Source organism: Callithrix jacchus, chromosome 8 (assembly GCF_049354715.1).
Source record: "Callithrix jacchus isolate 240 chromosome 8, calJac240_pri, whole genome shotgun sequence".
Lineage (NCBI taxonomy): Eukaryota > Metazoa > Chordata > Mammalia > Primates > Cebidae > Callithrix > Callithrix jacchus.
The window spans coordinates 23,810,109-23,828,733 of record NC_133509.1 but is presented as its reverse complement, the minus strand read 5'-3'; the positions used below and the strand labels follow the sequence as shown (position 1 = coordinate 23,828,733).

Genomic DNA, 18,625 nt, shown 5'->3' with positions numbered 1-18,625 from the left:
TGATCTAAAATCCTATTTCATATTTGACAGTTTTCAGGACCAAAGCCCTGCAGGCTATAGATGAAGCTATTCAAGAGTGGCCTATTTCACTTCAAGTCATGACAGCTTTTTAAGAACCTATTACTGTTTTTTACTGTCTCTATTGCCATACAATGACAGTAATTAGTTTGCTTCTAGTCCAACAGTTTCAAGCAGATTTGATACCAAAAACACCCCACAAAAATACAAAAAAAAAAAAACCCAAAAACCAACAACAAACAAATCCACACAGGATTTCAATCTTGAAATAAACTGCCCAGCAGAAAGCTGGAGCTCTCAAGCTGGATTCAATTTCCATTAGTGAAGAAAAGGAAAGTGTGTAGGTGGTAGATTAAACACCATATATACTGCATTTCCTAAAGGCACCCAAGGAGAATGTGTTAATAATAAAGGAGGATGGAGAATGAACTGCTAAGCTCCTTCTCCAATTCTTTGACTCCCGAAGGCCATCATCTCTCTCCATAAAATCTGTCACACTGCCATGGAGGCATAGTCAAGAATCCTCACTGCTGTACGTGGGCTTTTAAGGACACTCTCAGTGAGAAACTATTGCCTATATGTCATCTCACATATTAGTTCATCTCCAGGATGCTAGGAGACAGTTTACAAGTCAAGGTTCTCACTAGGCTTTTGTTATAGAACACGTGGGTCACCTATAAAAAAAGGAAAGGAAAATGTGACAAGCATACCCACGTCACTGTTCCCAACCTTTCCTTCTTCCACAGTGAAAAATGCTGACCTGACACCTCAACCAGCTGCCAAACCCTTCAGTAGATGACTAAAAGGGTGGGGAGAGGAAGTGAAAGCAAAGCTGCAGGAAGAAGTTTTGCAGAAGATAAAACAAAGCTTTAATTTGGTACACAAATGGAAATTTCATGAGTAAAAGGGACTTTCTTAATTTGAGATCTGACCAAAAAAATAAATTGTTCTTCCTTGCTATCACAAGAACATGAGATTCCCCCATCTGAAGAAGAAAACCAAAGTACAATCTGCTTCATTTTGGAAACTTAACTCTTCAGAAGCCCATCCAGTTCCAGTTGTTCTAACCACAACAGTTTTTCTAACAATTCACTGTTCCTGTCACATGTAGTCATCTCAGGATAAGAATCATGTAACAACAAATGAACCCCTGCAAAGCAGCCCTGCTCAGTTCCAACTCATTTTTAAGTTCAAACTCTTTGATGAATCAGCGTTAACTACTATTACTACTATTACTAATTATTATACCAATTAGTATAAACTTGGTAATAACTAGTTCTAAGAGCAGAAGTTCCAAAATGTTCCCTGAACCCACTTTAGGCCCCTATTTAAGAAGGTATACATCAGAGAAAAGGTTAAAATATTATCTAATAACAGCCAAGACTCTGTAGTCTTCTATAGTTTTGTTTTATTTTCATGAGCTTTTTCCTGTTTGGAATGCATTTCCTCTAATGCTGTTCCATTTGGTGAAGCCCTATTGACCCTTCAAGATCCAGTTGAAATCTTAACCTCTGTGATGAAGCTTTGCTGATCTCTCAATTATACCACGTCGTATTGTAATTATATAAGTCCCCAGAAGGCAGGGCTAAGTCGTTCTTATCTCTGTATCTCTTGAATTGTTTGGAATATATTAGATACTAAATAAATGCTTGCTGAGTAAGAATAATTCTAGTTAGCATTTACTACTTGTATTAGGCACTGTTTGGAGCACTTTATCCAGAAAAACTCACAATTCAGTCAGGCACGGTGGCTCAGGCCTGTAATCCCAAAACTTTGGGAGGCCAAGGTGGGCAGATCACCTGAGACCAGCCTGGCCAACACGGTGAAACCCTGTCTGTAATACAAATACAAAAATTATGCAGGTGTAGTGGCATATGCTTACAGTCCTAGCTACTCGGGAAGCTGAGACAGGAGAATTGCTTGAACCCAGGAGGGGGAGGTTGCAGTGAGCCAAGATCATACCACTGTACTCCAGTCTAGGCAACAGAGCGAGACTGTATCTCAAAAAACAAAACAAAACAAACAAAAACCCATAATGCTCACAAAACTCTGCGATATACATACTATTATTTGTCCTACTTTACTCATGAAGAAACTGAGACTTGCTCAACGTCACACAGCAAGTAAATGGCAGAGCCAGGATAAATGCAAGCATGCATGTATGCATGCATAAATGGTATAGCTTCACAGCATCTGAAGGCTGCTTTAAACATAAACATGGACTCTCTGAGTCCACAGAGCAGCAGCAGCAGCAGCACTGCTGTTCATTCATGGAATTCCACCATGAATGAAGACATGTACACTCACACCTTCCCCTCCTCAGCTCTAAGATGGTCAGTCCAGGTGCTCACTGCAGAATATGCCAGAAGTAAACGCACAGACATGAACTTGGTTAGTAGGCTGTCCCAAAGTTGTGTTTTTTTGTGTTTCAGAGTGTTGATGAAGTAATCTTACAAGGCAAATTAAGCATGATCTTTCATCCAGCTCTCCAAGTCAGGAACCACTCTGATTTGGAAGGCATACTGAAGTGGCTGGTTGAGAGTGAGTTGGTGAGACGCTGCTATAAGTCACCTTGCTTGGTTCCTTCTCTCCACTGCCCCCAATCTTAGAGCCAACTGCCAAGTGAAGAAAGCTGGACTGCAGGCTAAATTTTTAAGGGAATCGCAGCTGATTGAGATGTGAGAAGATAGAAAGGGAATAAGAAAGACTAAATAAGGGCAGAACAAGATTCAAATAAGAGAAGAGGGGTGGGGAAGGAAATTGGGAAGGAAAGAGAAATAAGAAAACAGTTAATCATTCTGAGAAAAATCCCTCTTGAAAGTTTATAACCACATAATCAGAGCGAGCAATGTCATTTGCTACCACTCTTCACTAATTTTTGGAGGCTTTGTTGTCTTGTGTTACTTTATCTTTGGCAAGAGGCATTATTTTTCCAATCAAACGAAATTTTACCTTTCCCAGCTATAGGAAAGAGTGAACAATACATATTGTAAAATATTTATAATTTAGACTTTTGAAGGCAAAAAGTACTTCTAAATTAGTAAAAGTCTGAATTACACAATACTTTGAAGAAATATAGATTTACTGCTTTTGAGGAAATACCATAATAAACTAGTCTTTCCTAGTGGAGGTATTTGGACCTGTTCTAATAAGTAAGTTGGAATTATTTTTATAAGGGCTGTAAATTCATAATAACTTAAAATGCAGTAAAATAGTATTTCTCACACTGGAATCCAGGATATATTTTCAAGGGTCTGTAAGTTCTCCAAAAGAGCTAAATATTAAACTGAAAGCAAAGTTTATGTCTAAAATAAACTAATGTAAACACAGGCAGGATCATTGCAATGGCCATATTAACTAAGCACAGCAATACAATTTCCAGGTCTACAAATACCTTTGTGTTTCTAATTTGAGCTGGTACCTTAACTGTGAGGAATAATGAGGAAAGAAAGAGGCTCACTTAAAATACAGATAATGCAGTTCTACCAAGTAGAGTCCAAAATGATGCCATGGCGCAACCACTGTGTATTGTACCAATCCTGAATTTTCAATACCCTAGAAAGAAATGTGGCATAAGAAGAGAGCAATGGTAATGAAAGCCGCAAAGGAAACTAGAGTGGTTGGCAGCTCCTTACCCACATAGTAAGCAGCAATTTAATTTCAGCAAAACCTCATCTATTATATTCAATTTTTGATAATTTGCATTTCATTAATTTTGCAGGGTTTTTTTGTATTTAACTTTTAAATTTGTTTTATAGCTAAATGACAAATGTAAGCATAAAGAATTTATACCTAATTTTATGTTTTTTGTATTTAAGTAAAATTATAATAATGTACGTCAACACTAAGAGTGCAGTTTTTTTTTTTCCAGTTAAAAAGAGGTCTATAAATTACTAAAGTTTGAAAAGTAGTGCTTAAAAACAGTATTCTCTTATGTCAGGTAAGCATTCCTCTTGTGATCTTATTCATATTACCAATTTGCTAAGCATCTGTTAAAGGAGTATAATAACTAGCTACTGTCAACAAAGCTCTTGTAAAATGACTTAAGATAAAATATATAAAGTGCCTAACTCAAAGGCTGATTCATAGTAAGCACTTAATAAATATTAGTTCTTTTATCCTTTATTAAATACATCCAGCAGAGGCCAGGAAGGGGTATGATCCCTCTAATCCCCTCCACACATATCCCTACCCGATCTTGATATACCAGTTGGGTACCTGGGAAGTTATTTCTATGGAAACACTGTTAACTATGCTTAGGTTAGACTTCAATTATCATGGATGATTTAATTGAAAGTTTTATCTGGCTTGTAAACCTATTTAAGACTTACTGTTTCTACAGGGAAAACATACTCCAAGTTCTGAGCAAGTGGCTTGCAAGGGAACTTTAGCATTCCATCTTGGACTTGTGTTTTGAATCAGTTTCAAGAGATGCTGTCAGATTCTAACAGGAAGGAGTTGCTGAGCAATAAAGTAATGGGATACTACTTGTGCTTTAAGAATTCGGGTGGAAATGGAAAGAATATATTGACAGGAGGCTAGGTGAAAGGTAATGTAGTTGGTTCAACTATATAATACTAGACCAGAGAAGGCCCTTGTAGGTGCCAGAGCACTAGGAGTATTTCCATTCCTATCATAACTCACCAATTAGAAGAACCTCAGAGGCACAAATGAACAACACTCAAGGCCATTACTAATTAGATATGTAAAAATATATAGCTTATTTAAATTCTCTAGGCCACATGGTCCTTATCTTTTTTTTAAATGAAAAAAATTCTTTATATTATACAAGTAATCAGAAAATAAAAATATGCTAAAAGTGAATGAAGAAACCCCCAAATTTTACTACATACTCTTCTGTGCCTTTTTTCTGTACACAGATCAAGGTGTATACGCAGACACACAGATGTATTTCAGAGAATGAACATGCTTTTTGGTAACATGAGTATCTTTAAAGTCTTTCCCCAAATTTACAATCTATTCAAAACATTATATAAATGCAAGTTTGGGTTAAAATACCACTTTGAATTATTCAAACAAATTTAACAATGAGACAAATGAAGTTGGAGTCAGAGACCTTTAATAACCTCAAACAAAAATAATTCTCACATATAATAAGAAACACCTCTTCTCTATGGATATAGTTATTTGGCAAGATTACCTATTCAGGGTATAGCTGAAAACTAGACAAAAGTAGGAAAGCACCTCTTATAGTTTCATTTATAGACTCATTTTACACACAAATTTAATTTGATCAGCTTAAATTAGCTTTATTGATCTTGTTTGTACAGAAATGCAGCTCTACTTATAATTTAATGAATTATAGCTGTCTCTCTCAGGCTGCCTTATTTGTATATCCCCTATCCACTTTACTATGAACCAAATGAAACTCTGATGTTAATTTGAGTGAAGATATGTGTCCACTGCTTTTTTAAAAAAGGTACCCAAACATCCTTTCCGAAATTACCCTTTTAAAAAGACTCTCAGGCGGGTGCGGTGGCTCACGCCTGTAATCCCAGCACTTTGGGAGGCCGAGGCAAGTGGATCAATTGAGGTCAGGAGTTTGAGACCAGCCTGGCTAACATGGTAAATTGTTTGTAAAAATCCAAACAATTAGCCGGGCATAGCGGTGCATGCCTGTAATCCCAGCTACTTGGGAGGCTGAGGCAGTAGAACTGCTTAAAACTGGGAGACGGAGGTTGCAGTGAGAAGAGATTGCACCATTGCACTCCAGGCCTGGGTGACAGAGTGAGACTCTATCTCAAAATAAAATAAAATAAAAACACTCTCTAGCCACTTCTTCTGTGATCTTGTCTATCCCCAAATATTTAAGAGTAGAGTAACTTTCCAGAGTTATGCCATAAAACATATACTTTATAACCTATGTTTCAGAATTGTACCTCTTGCTCCTGTCCTCTGAAGCTCCAGACTTTGGCTGCATACTAGACCTTTCCAAACAGAACTAATTACATCTTTCCTCCAAAACACAGTATGCTCAACCTTTTTCTAGGTACCATAACAATTAATGGTATAAAAACACTGGCAGACATTCAGACTAGGGCAACTCTGGACTCCTCTTGGTCCTTCTTTTATACCTAATTAATTGCCGGGTTTTGTCTTTCCTAATCTGTTCTCTCCCTTTGACCCATCTAGCTACAGCTTGAGTCCTGGATTTTCACTGCTCTTTGTCTGAAATACTGAGATAGCATATTTTGTGTCCTAATTCCTCTAAAATACAGCTCCCTACTACTTTAACTCTTCGTAAAACTATTAATCGTTCTCAGTTGCCTATATAACACATTTAAACTCCTTAGGATGAAATTTAATGCTCTTTGTGATCTGCTACTGATTTACCATTTTTTAAAGCAGCCACTATCTCCTCCGTGTCCACTCATATAACAATTGTTCAAAATCCTAGAGATCTTTTGATCCCCCAGTCAAATTTTAATTCCCCTGTGAAGTCTCACATCCTCCTCTTAGAATTAACTGCTCCCTTTCCCAAATTCCAAACATATGGCATTTGCATACCTTACCCACCCTCCCATCCCCACTAATCTTAGCTCCTTAAATGCAGAAGATATATCTTACTCAGTATGGCACTGTATGTTTCTTGAACAAATGAATAAATGATGCTCTGCTATCTGGTTTCATAGACCAAAATAACTTAGAAGGAGACAGCAGCATTCAGACAGAAGTGGCAAGTGACAAGAGACTACCTGACAGTAAAGGGGGAGAAAGAAAAATACAGAACCAAACTTAAGAACAGAAAAACCTTTTTTATGTGGGCAAATAGCCCTACATCCCTTAAGGGCATCACCGTATTTTAGAATAGCACTGTAATTAATGTTGACACCAAATTATAGCAAGACATCAAGAAAATGTTAAATTATTATGTTCAGTGTTCTGCATTTAAGGGAAGAAAACAACTAAAAATGTGAAATGTATTTTGGAAAGATTTTCATACAACTTATTTATTATGTTTATTTAATTATAAAATAATTACTCTTTTACAATGATAAAAATAAAGACAGGGAAAAAGAGCACTCTAAATCTTAGTATGCATTTTAAAAACAATTTAGGTCACATAAGCACCAAATGATTATTCAAACTAAAAATATTTTAAAGCTTGAAGAGCTCAAACCCACAGTTATCCGGAAACTTTGGCCAACTAGAACTCATTCTTTTAAAGGAACATAGAGAGCTAAAATTTTACTGTATCATTAAAGTTATTAACCCAACTCTCCTGTCTTAACCAGTGACTGGAAAATGATGAGCTGGGGTGGAGATGAGGAAAAGATAAAAAATAGAAGGTGAGAGAAAAAGAAAGGAACCCAAAATAAATAAGATGTAGGAGGACAATCAAGACAAGTGAGAGGAAGAATAGAAAAACAGAGAGAAAGCATAATACCTGAGCAGACACATTCAGAAAAAGAACAGCTCTTCTTTCATTTTCCCCTCTCTTGACTTCCTTTGTTCTAATTGACTTCAGGCTGATGTGTGTAACCTTAGATGCATGCTGAATTCCAATGAAGTCCTCCTACATGTATACTTTATACCAAAACAATTCAGTTAAAAGGGTTTTAATTGGTGTGCACCATTCCCTGCAATTTCAACATTTTAAAAATGAATAGTCTCACTAAGTACCAGATGGTGACACGTACTAATTAATCACCCCTATTCAATGAATGAGGATATTAAAATGAATGCACCTATTAGACGTGTTGCTGACGCTCCATCCTGAGGAAGCCTCCCTTTAAATGAGTGCCCACGGAAGGTGCAGATTTACTGTGCTATATTCACAAGTGTCTCTTGCAAGTATCTGCAGTGGCAATGCCATCACTCTTGTGTCTCCCTCTAGATCACTTGATATTTCATGCTAAGAAGCTGTGGTGAGCGTTGCTATCCCTGTATAATCTGTTTAACCTTCGTCAGCAAGAGCCAGCTAAATATTGGGTTTACAGTGTTTCTACTAAAGAAAAGATCTTACAAACTCATCAAGGTTACCTGTTAAATGGACAAAGGGTGAGGGACAGATCAAATGAGGCTCTTGATCCAACTCCCTTCCTCCTCAATCTGTCTGTCAGTCAGTGAAAGCCTGAGCACTGCTAGCTGAAGGAATAAAATGGTGCAAATGGCAATCCTGCGTGACAGGTTGCCATGCTCTGATTTTCCTCAAATGTTGTTAGCATTGGAGAGAAAGGTATATAGTCACCTATTGGTAGGTCTCAAAATCCTACTAGGTACTCTTTTTTGAATGTGAAAGAAATCTTAGAAGTCATTAGTTTTCTTAGCTCCTTATACTTACCACTCTTCTATTTTATATTATCTTGGATCACCATAATTTCAAATGTCTTCTAATGGTAGGAAATTCCCCAAATCTCTCTCAATTTAGTGGCAGACATTGGTTTCTGATTTGTTAAAAGCACTGAAAACTGAGCAGCTGATTAGGTAGGGAGACAGCAAGACATACATAAAACATGGACTTTGGAGAAAAAAGGGATGTTGTAAGACATGCATGTTATCTGGTGCACAGCGAGCATTAACAACTGTTAGTGTTCTCCCCTAGATAATAGCAAATGGTAGGAAAAATAATCAACTTGGAAGAAAACATCACTGAATAACAGCGTAAATATGATTACTTTTAGAGAAACTGAGAGGTTAAAGCAGAAATGTAATTTTTTGGTATATTTTAAAAATTAAAGACAATATACTTTAACCTTCTAAAACAGCTTAATTAATTAATTAATTTAGAGACAGCGTCTCACTCTGTCACTAGGCTGGAGCACAGTGGGGTAGTCACGACTCACTGCAGCCTTGACCTCCCCAGGGTCAGGTGATCCTCTCACCTCAGTCTCCTGAGTAGCTGGGACTACAGGTGTGTGCCACCACATTTAGCTAATTTTTTTTTGTAGAGACAAGGTTTTGTCACATTGCCCAGGCTGGTCTCGAACTCCTGGGCTCAAGCAATCCACCCACCTTGGTTTCCCATAGTGCTGGGATTACAGGCACGAGCCACCATGCCCAGACTAAAACAGCTTAGAAGACAGAATTTTGAGACACTTGTGCTTGTTTCTGATGCATGGCAATGGATATTGCTTAAAATTATAATATCACCCAAAAGAATGCTTAGGGAAAGGGTAGCCAATAACAGAAATAACAAAATTTGTAGTTACCAGAAAAGCCTCCCTCACGACAAAGGCCATTTTATAACTTTCCTTGGGCTCTTGCCTAAAAACAAGAGGTGGAATTTACTTATTATTCAAACAGAATTTAATTAATTTGGACATAATTGAAAGTCCAAAATAGCAAGAGCATATTCCTCAAGAGGTTTCTATACAATGATTAAATAATGTTTTGAAAGTTTGTATTACTTTGGCCTAGTAATTTTCGGTAGATTTCTGATATTCTTAAATTTTTGGTTCCACCTTTACCTTTTTTCCACCTTAGTATTTTGATACAGCGTCTAGCATAGAAGTAGGTTTTTATAAGAGTCTTATGTTCTGAGACAAGACAACACCCAAGAAAACAAGATATCAAAATCAAGTGTAGTTCCTAGCCCAAACATTTAAAAGGAAACATATTACGGAACTAAGAACTCTGACTAAATGTAAGGAAAGCAATGATTTATAATAATTTAAGTAGACTGAGACAACTTTCAGACTACAGTTGAACCTTCAACAACATGGGTTTGAACTGCGCAGTTTAACTTATATATGAATTTTTTCAGTAAATATATTGGAAAATTTTATGGTGATTTGTGACAACTTGAAAAAACTCACAGACAAACCATGTAGCCTAGAAATATTAAAAAATTGTTAAAAAGTTAGGTATTTTATGAATACATAAAATATATGTAGATAGCATATTTTATCATTTACTATCATAGTTTATACAAATCTATTATAAAAAGTTAAAATTCATCAAACCTTAAATATGAGAGAAATGTAAACAAATGTTAACATGTAGTATTAAATTATAACTTCATAAGCATATCAATAACTGCATACTATACTACTGCAGTAATTTTGTAGCCACCTCCTGTTGCTCCTGAGGTGAGCTCAAGTGTTGTATCTGCTTAAAATGTCATGTGATGCTAATCATCTCCACATGAACAGTTCCTCTCTCCAGTAAATTGTGTATTGCAGTAAAAAGTGATCTCTTGAGGTTCTTATGTATTTATTGTATCATGTTTATTTTTAGTGCAATGCTATAAACCTTAAATAACACCATCAGACCCATATGAAATGCCACCAGTGATGCTGGAGATGCTCCCAAGAAGCAGAGAAATGTCATGACACTTTATAAAAAGTTGAATTGCTTGGTATGTACTGTAGATTTAGGCCTGCAGCTCTAACTGCCCACCACTGCAAGATAAATGAATCCAGCCTAAGGACCAGTATTAAAAAAAAGGAAATGAAATTCATAAGCCATTGATGCAGCTATGCTAGCAGGCATGAAAATCTTGCACCTTTTGAGAAATACCTTTCTGTATCATATTGAAAACAGCAATTTATGTGGGTGCAGGACTGCTATAAGTAAGGTTTACCTATAGACTAATATTATTCAGGAAAAAGTGAAGTCATTACATGACAACTTAAAGCAAAAGGAAGGTGAAGGAGCTAAAGCTAGAGAATTTAATGTCAGCAAAGGATGGTTTGACAATTCTAGAAAAAGATTTGACTTAAAAAATGTCAAGATAACAGGAGAAGCCGCTTCTACCAACCAAGAGGCAGCAAATATAAATTCCTAGATGCTATTAAGAAAATCATTAAGAAAGGATATCTGTCTGAGCAGGCTTCTATTGCAAATGAAAATGTCTTATTCTGGAAAAAAAAAAAAAGCCACAAAGGACATTTATTTCATTTGGTTGTAAGGAAGAGAAGCACCAGGATTTAAGGGAGGAAGGAAGAGGCTAACTCAACTGTTTTGCACAAATGTGGTCAGATTTATGATTGGGACTATCCATATCTATAAAGCTAGTAATCCCTGAGTCTTGAAGAGAAACGACAAACCGCAGCTGTCACTCTTTTGTTTGTACAGCAAGAAGGTAGGGATGAGAACTCTTTTTCTGGATTGGTTCCATCAATGCTTTGTTCCTGAAGTCAGAAAGTACCATGTCAGTAAGACACTGTCTTTTAAAGTTCGTTTGATATTAGACAATGTCCCTGGCCACCCAGAATACCATGAGTTCAACAGTGCAGATATGAAGAGGGAGGTCTACTTGCCTTCAAACACAATGTCTCTAATTCAGCCTCTAGATCCGGGGGCCATAGGGCTTTTAAGGCTTACCATACATAGTACTATGTAGAAAGGACTGCCAACATTGTGAAAGAGAACTCTGATAGAGAGAACCCTGTGAAAGCCTGGAAGGATTAAACTGTTGAAGATGACATCACTGTCACACAAAAAGTTGTGAAAGCCATCAAGCCCAAAACAGTAAGTTCCTCTGGAAAACTCAGTGTCCACATGTTGTATATAACTTCACAGGATTTATGACAGAGTCTATCAAAAAAATCATGAGAGAGACTGTGGATATAGCAGAAACGGTGTGTGTGGTGTGTGTGTATAAAAAGTTTTGAGATATGGCTTTGGGAGACATTCAAGAGCTAATATACACCACATCAGAGGAATTTATGACAGATGACTCAATGGAGATGACTGCTTCCAAACCAGTGCCAGACAATGAAATGAAGATATAGAAGAAGCAGTGCCAGGAAACAGATTGAGATTAAACAATCTGGCAGAAGGATTCTGACGACTCAAGACTGCTTTTGACTTCTTTTACAATATGGACCCTTCTCTATGATACAGGCACTAAGCTAAAGCAAACAATGGAAGAAAGATTTGTACTGTATAGAAACCTTTTTAGAGAAACAAAAAAGCAAAAAATTCAGACAAATTACAATGTATTTTTGTAAAGTTACATCAAGTGTGCCTGTCTTTCCTGCCCGTTTCCACCTGCTCCGCCTCATCTGTCTCTGTCACCCTTGAGATAGCCAAATCAACCCTGTTTCTTCTTTTTCCTCTTCCTCAGACTACTCAACATGAAGACAAAGAAGATGAAGACCTTTATGATGATCCACTTTCACTCAATGAATAAATATATTCTCTTCCTTATGATTTTCTTAATAGCATTTTTTTCTCCATCTTTATTGTAAAAATACAGTGTATCATACATATAGCATACAAAATAAGTGTTAACTGTTTATTGGTAAGGCTTATACTAAACAGTAGGCTATCAGTGGTCAGGTTTCTGGGGAGTCAAAAGTTGTACGCATATTTCTGACTGTGTGTGTGTGTGGGTGGCGGGGGGGGGGGTCGGCATCCCAAACCCTACATTGTTCAAGAGTCAATTGTATATTCTAAAATTCGCTACTCAATGTATGGTCTGTAGCCCCAGACCTTCTGAATCAGAATCTACATTTTTACAAGATGCCCAGGTACTTTATAAACATATTAGAGTTTAAGAAGCACTCTAATGAAAAACAGCAAGTTTTATTGCACAGTGAATACAGCAGAGTAGCTTCGTATTTTACAATTTAAAAGTCCCCTCAATTTGAAAACCGTATTATCTAAAAGGCTTTTGTTTATTTCGAAAAAATCTACTCATTTCAGAACTACTGACAACAAAATTAGAGGAGGAGATAAAACTGAATAAAGGGTATATTCCATAGAAACTTTAATGTTAGCAGGTGATTGTTTCATGTTTAAAAGATCTTCCATTACAGTGAAATGTGATTCATATCATTCTGCTTGGTAGTGAAATGGTTAAATTTCTTCTTTCTTTCTATACTTTTTCTTCTAACCAGTTTTTGATAGTTACTACATATAGAATCATACTTTAAAAATAATATATTTTACACCAGAGGTAAATTATGGTAAAGTATGGTAAAGTAAAACGTCATTACCCCTGAAAGCAGAATTAAATTTCTTCATATACTTATACCGTGATATAAGCTCTTTATCAACTATGCAGATGCTAACAAATGTTTCAGCATTTCTCCCCAGATTTACATGCGATACACTAAATACATCAGGTTGAGTTCAAGCAACTCAAGATTACTGTTACTGATTTCAGGGAACAGATCCTTAAAAAGAGGTTTTACCACTTACTGCCTTTCCAACTTTAAGACATATGTCAACCCTTGGTTTTTATTATACAAACTGGTAAGCCATTGTGTCTTAATACCACTGTTTTCCTATTTGCAGACATCACAGTTTTCTCATAAACAAATGATCCTTTCTGCTTCCCTTTGATTAGTCAAAGGCTGTTTCTAGTGTTGAAAATACTGCTTGAAGTTCTAGCATATTCCAAATATTGCCCTTTCATCATTTTTGGTATGTCATATGGGAAAAGCTAATTCAGAGTCTGTTTTTATGTTAATATATTCATGGCCACATTCCAAGGAATGCCAGGCACCTTGGAATATTGCCTGTCACTTAGCTAGGGGCATAAATGACTAATTCAGCATTGCATCTTAAAGATAGAAGCAGAGGTAGAGTCTCCAACCCTAACTGTGTTATATGTCATACTTAGACCACACTGGCTCCCTTTGTGTATCTGATTCATCTGCTTCTTGTCAAACTTGGTATTCATTTTAGACTCCAGTATTGTTCCAAATCAAGCTAAGCTTTAATATTAATGCAGTCTTCTAGTTAAATATGCCTGTAGTCAAAGACTGGGTGCTGTGTCCTTTTTCACGCAGTTTCACATTTAGCTATTTATATCCTCTAAGTTCAAAAAGCATCATGTTTTCTGCCTGGATTTGTGGGATATTGCTCAATTGTGCTTTCCGCAATTTAGCAATAGACTAGTTCTCAGATCCTTTAACAATGTGGGTTAGGAATGCTGACCATCCATGTAATAAAATCTGCATATAACTTTTGACTCCCCTAAAACTTAATTACTAATAGCCCACTGCTGACCAGAAGCCTTACCCATAACATAAACAGTTGATTAACACATACTTTGTACATTGTACATACTATATACTGTATTTTTAAAATAAAGTAAGCTAGAGAAAGGAAAATGTTATTAAGAAAATCATCTTTAGGAGGCTGAAGTGGGCAGATTGCTTGAGCTCAGGAGTCTCAGAGCAGCTTGGGCAACATGCCAAAACCCTCTCTCTACCAAAAATATAAAAATTAGCCAGGTGTGGTGGCATGCACCTATAGTCCCAGATACTCAGTGGGCTGAGGTGGAAGGATGGCTTAAACCCAAGAGGCAGAGGTTGCAGTGAACCGAGATCACACCACTGCACTCCAGCTTGGGTGACAGAGCCAGACACTGTCTCAAAAATAAAAAAAAATCATAAGAGAAAATGTATTTACGCATTAATTGAAAGTGGATCATTATAAGAGTCTTCATCCTCATTGTCTTAATGTTGAGTAGGCTGAGGAGAAGGAAGAAGAGTAGGTGTTGGTTTTGCTGTCTAAAGAGTGGAAGAGGCAGAAGAGGAGATGGGGGGGATGGGCAAGAGAAGCAGGCACCATCATTGTAACTTTTATTCAAGTAAATCTGCATATAAGTGGACCCATGGAGTTCAAATCAGTATTGTTCAAGAGTGAATAAAACACAGAGATGATAAAAATCTGGGAAACAGTAGCTGTAAACATTTTAAAAATCATTTATATTATTGCTTGATAGGTAGGCAAAGCAGAATACAATAATGAAGTTTTATTCTTGTGTTTTAAAATCAAGAGCACAACCTGGATGAAGAAACACATTTTTGATGAACAGCCAAATTGGAGGACTGACATTACCCAACTTCAAGACTTACTATAAAGCTATAGTAATCAAGACAGTATGATACTGGCAAAAGAACAGACAAACAGATCAGTGAAACAGAACAGATAGCCCAGAAACAGATCCGTACAAATACAGTCAACTGATCTCTGACAAAGGCAATTCAGCAGAGAAAGCATAGCCATTTTCACAAATGGTACTGAAACAACTAGACATCCAAATAAAAAAAGTCTCAATACAGATACAATATCCTTCACAGAAACTAACTCCCAATGAATCAAAGACCTCAATAGAAAACATAAAACAATAACACTCCTAAATGATAACATAAGAGAAAATCTAGATGATATTGGGTTTAGTGATGACTTTTTAGATTTTACACCAAAGGCATGATCCTTGACAGAAAGCACTGGTAAGCTGAACTTCATTAAAATAAAAAAAATTCTGTTCTGCAAAAGATACTGTGAAGAAAATGAGAACACAAACCACATAGAGATAGAAAATATTTGCAAAACATGTATCTGAAAAGGGACTGTCATCCAAAATACAAAAAGAACTCTTAACTCTCAACAATAATGAATAACCAATGTAAAAAATGTACAAAAGATCTGAAGAAACAGATAAAGAAAACAGACAGACAGCAAATAAAAAGATGTACCATATCATATGTTATTAGGGAATTGCAAATTAAAACAGGAAGGTACCACTACACACCTATCAGAATGTCTAAAATCTACAATAGTGACAAAACCAAATAATAGCAAGGATGTGGAGCAACAGAAACTCTTATTCATTGCTGTCTGGAATGCAAAAATTCACTGCTGTTGGGAATGCAAAATGGTACAGACACTTTAGAAGACAGTATGGCAGTTTCTTGAAAAATTAAACGTAACTCTTACCATACAATCCAGCAATCATACTTCTTGGGATTTACCCAAAAGAGCTGAAAACTTATGTCCAAACAAAACCTGCACATAAATGTTTATAGGAGCAGCTTGGGTGGTGGGAGGAGCAGCAGGGCCCAGGCAGCCCAGTTTCACCAAGGCTCTCATTGCGCTGCAGCTTGCAGGCACAGGTCATACCCTATTGCCAAGATGCCCAAGAGGAAGGGCAGCTCAGCCAAAGGTGCAATGAAGGAAGAGCCCAAAGAGATTGGCCTGGTGGTCAGCTAAATCTACTCCTGCGAAAAAGAAAGAAAGCCAAAAAAGGCAGCAGGAAAGGATAAATCTTCAGACAAAAAAGTTAAAAAAAAAAAAAAAAAGGGAATGGCAGTCATTAAAAAATCTGGAGACAACAGATGCTGGAGAGGATGTGGAGAAATAGGAACACTTGTACACTGTTGGTGGGAGTGTAAATTAGTTCAACCATTGTGGAAGACAGTGTGGCGCTTCCTCAAGGACCTAGAAATAGAAATTCTATTTGACCTAGCAATCCCATTACTGGGCATATATCCAAAGATTAGAAACTGTTCTATTATAAAGACACATGCACACGTATGTTCACTGCAGCACTGTTTACAATAGTAAAGACCTGGAACCAACCCAAATGCTCATCAATGATAGACTGGATAAAGAAAATGTGGCACATATACATGATGGAATACCACGCAGCCATAAAAAACGAGTTCGTGTCCTTTGTAGGGACATGGATGAATCTGGAAACCATCATTCTCAGCAAACTGACACAAGAACAGAAAATCAAACATTGCATGTTCTCACTCATAAGTGGTGTTGAACAATGAGAACACGTGGACACAGGGAGGGGAGCATCACACACTGGGGTCTGTTGGAGGGGGAACAAGGGATGGTCAGTGGCGGGTAGGGAGGTTAGGGAAGGATAACATGGGGAGAAATGCCAGATATAGGTGACGGCGGGGGGGAATGGAGGCCGCAAACCACATTGCCATGTAGGTACCTATGCAATAATCCCACATGATCTGCACATGTACCCCAGAACCTAAAGTGCAATAAAAAAAAGAATATATATATATATATATATACACACACACACACACACACACACATATAATCGTACCAGAAAAAAAAAAAAAAGGAAAAGGAGAACAAAGGGAAAACAAGCCAAAGTGGCTAATCAAGAAACAAAAAGATTTACCTGCAGATAATGAAAAAACTAAAACTGTGGCCTATCCAGCCTTTGATGAAGACAGAGAGAAAGAAGCCAAGTCTGATTAATATCTTATATTATTATGTCTTATCAGTGGTCACTATTTCTCTTCTTGTACAATCCAGAGGAATATTTTTACCAACTATTTTGTAAGTTTTTTAGTAGCTCTAGACACATTTTGAAGAAGGAGGGAATCCCATCTCATCCCATATTTTAAGCTCAAACGCTTTTCTTAAAAAAGAAGTTAAATCATTTGCTGGTTAGTTCTTGGTACAACCAGAAGATAGTGTGGGATACTGAATTATGGGAGGCTTTGATTATCTTGGGTTTCAGCTTAACATTCCATAGATGAGGGGTTAGTTTTTATATCCTATAATACAAAGTGTACTAAATGGCAATATGGAGCCACAGTCCTACATTTAATCTCTTAAACATTTTAAATTACTTCTATTTCCATGTTGTTTTTAGAATTGATTCCTAAAGAAGAATATTCCTTGATCATGGCTCTCCTTATCAGAATTGGGTGCACTCTGTAACATCTTTGGTTGTGGCAGTTCTGATTCCCTAATAATTTTGTTAATGTGTTGTGAAAGATTAAAATTGTAAGTATGTAGTATATATGCTATTAAATTGTGAATTGGTAGGATGTATGTAACAGCTTATGAACATGTGAAGATACTTGATAGCCAGTACTTCATAGCCACGTAAGGAAACTTTGCCTCCAAATTTTAAGCTGGAAAGTCACTGGAAAAACTTTAAAAAAGAATTGCAACACATAGCTTCTTAGATATTTGGTATGTATGTTAAGAATTGTTTATAAATTGATATGTCTGTGGACTGATCCTCAACCCAACTAATTAAAACTCAATTATGAAATAAAAAAATGTTTATATTGGTTTTATTCATAGTTGCTAAAACTTGAAGCAAGCAAAGTGAATGGATAAACTGTGGTATACCCATACAACAAATACTATCTAATGACAAAAATGAATTACCAAGCCAAGAAAAGACAAAGACATAGAAGAGCCTTAGATGCACATTAAGCGAAAGAAGACAACCAATCTGAAAAGGCCAGAATACTCTATGATTCCAACTATACGACATTCTGGAAAATGCACAACTGAATGCTGAGACAGTAAAAAGATCACTTGTTGCCAGGAATAAGGGGGAAGGGAGGAATAAATCGGTAGAGCAGACGGGAATTTTAGGGCAGTGAGACACCATTCTGTATGATACCGTAATGGTGGATACATTACACAGCTGTCATTACATATTGGTCAAAACTCATAGAATACACAACAAAAAGAGTAAATCCTAATGTAAACTATGGACTTTGGTTGACAAAGGGTTTCTAACAAGAGAACCATGTTTTCCATTTCCAGTTAGACTTCCAATTTTTCTTTCAAGACTTCCATGGTGCTCCTGATCAGCTCCAAGCTCGTACAGGCCTGGAAATAGGTTGGACTAAAAATGGATCTGTGCTACTATGAAATAAGGGACAAGGCTCTGAGTATGGCTCTTCCTCAAGACTTTCAACGGAGTTGGTGAGAAAATCCAACATTAAGCAAACTGTGTGATGTATCTGCCAATCAACTTAAATCTGTTGCTTTTATCTTTATAGCTACTATTTACTGTGCTTCCAATACTACTATGTATGACACATCTTTAATTCAATACAAAAATCTTGAGGGGCAGTAGCTATCATCATTTTAATTAATTTTAATGAAATGGCAGATT

General features: G+C 36.7%; 1 protein-coding gene and 1 pseudogene across 38 annotated transcripts in view; one reads left to right on the top strand and one right to left on the bottom strand.

Annotated features, from left to right (window-relative positions):
- The window catches only part of PEAK1 (pseudopodium enriched atypical kinase 1), a 308,653-nt gene that overhangs the window by 68,139 nt on the left and 221,889 nt on the right, over window positions 1-18,625 (bottom strand). The window lies entirely within an intron of this gene.
- On the top strand, window positions 2,236-17,264 carry LOC103790417 (uncharacterized; annotated as a pseudogene).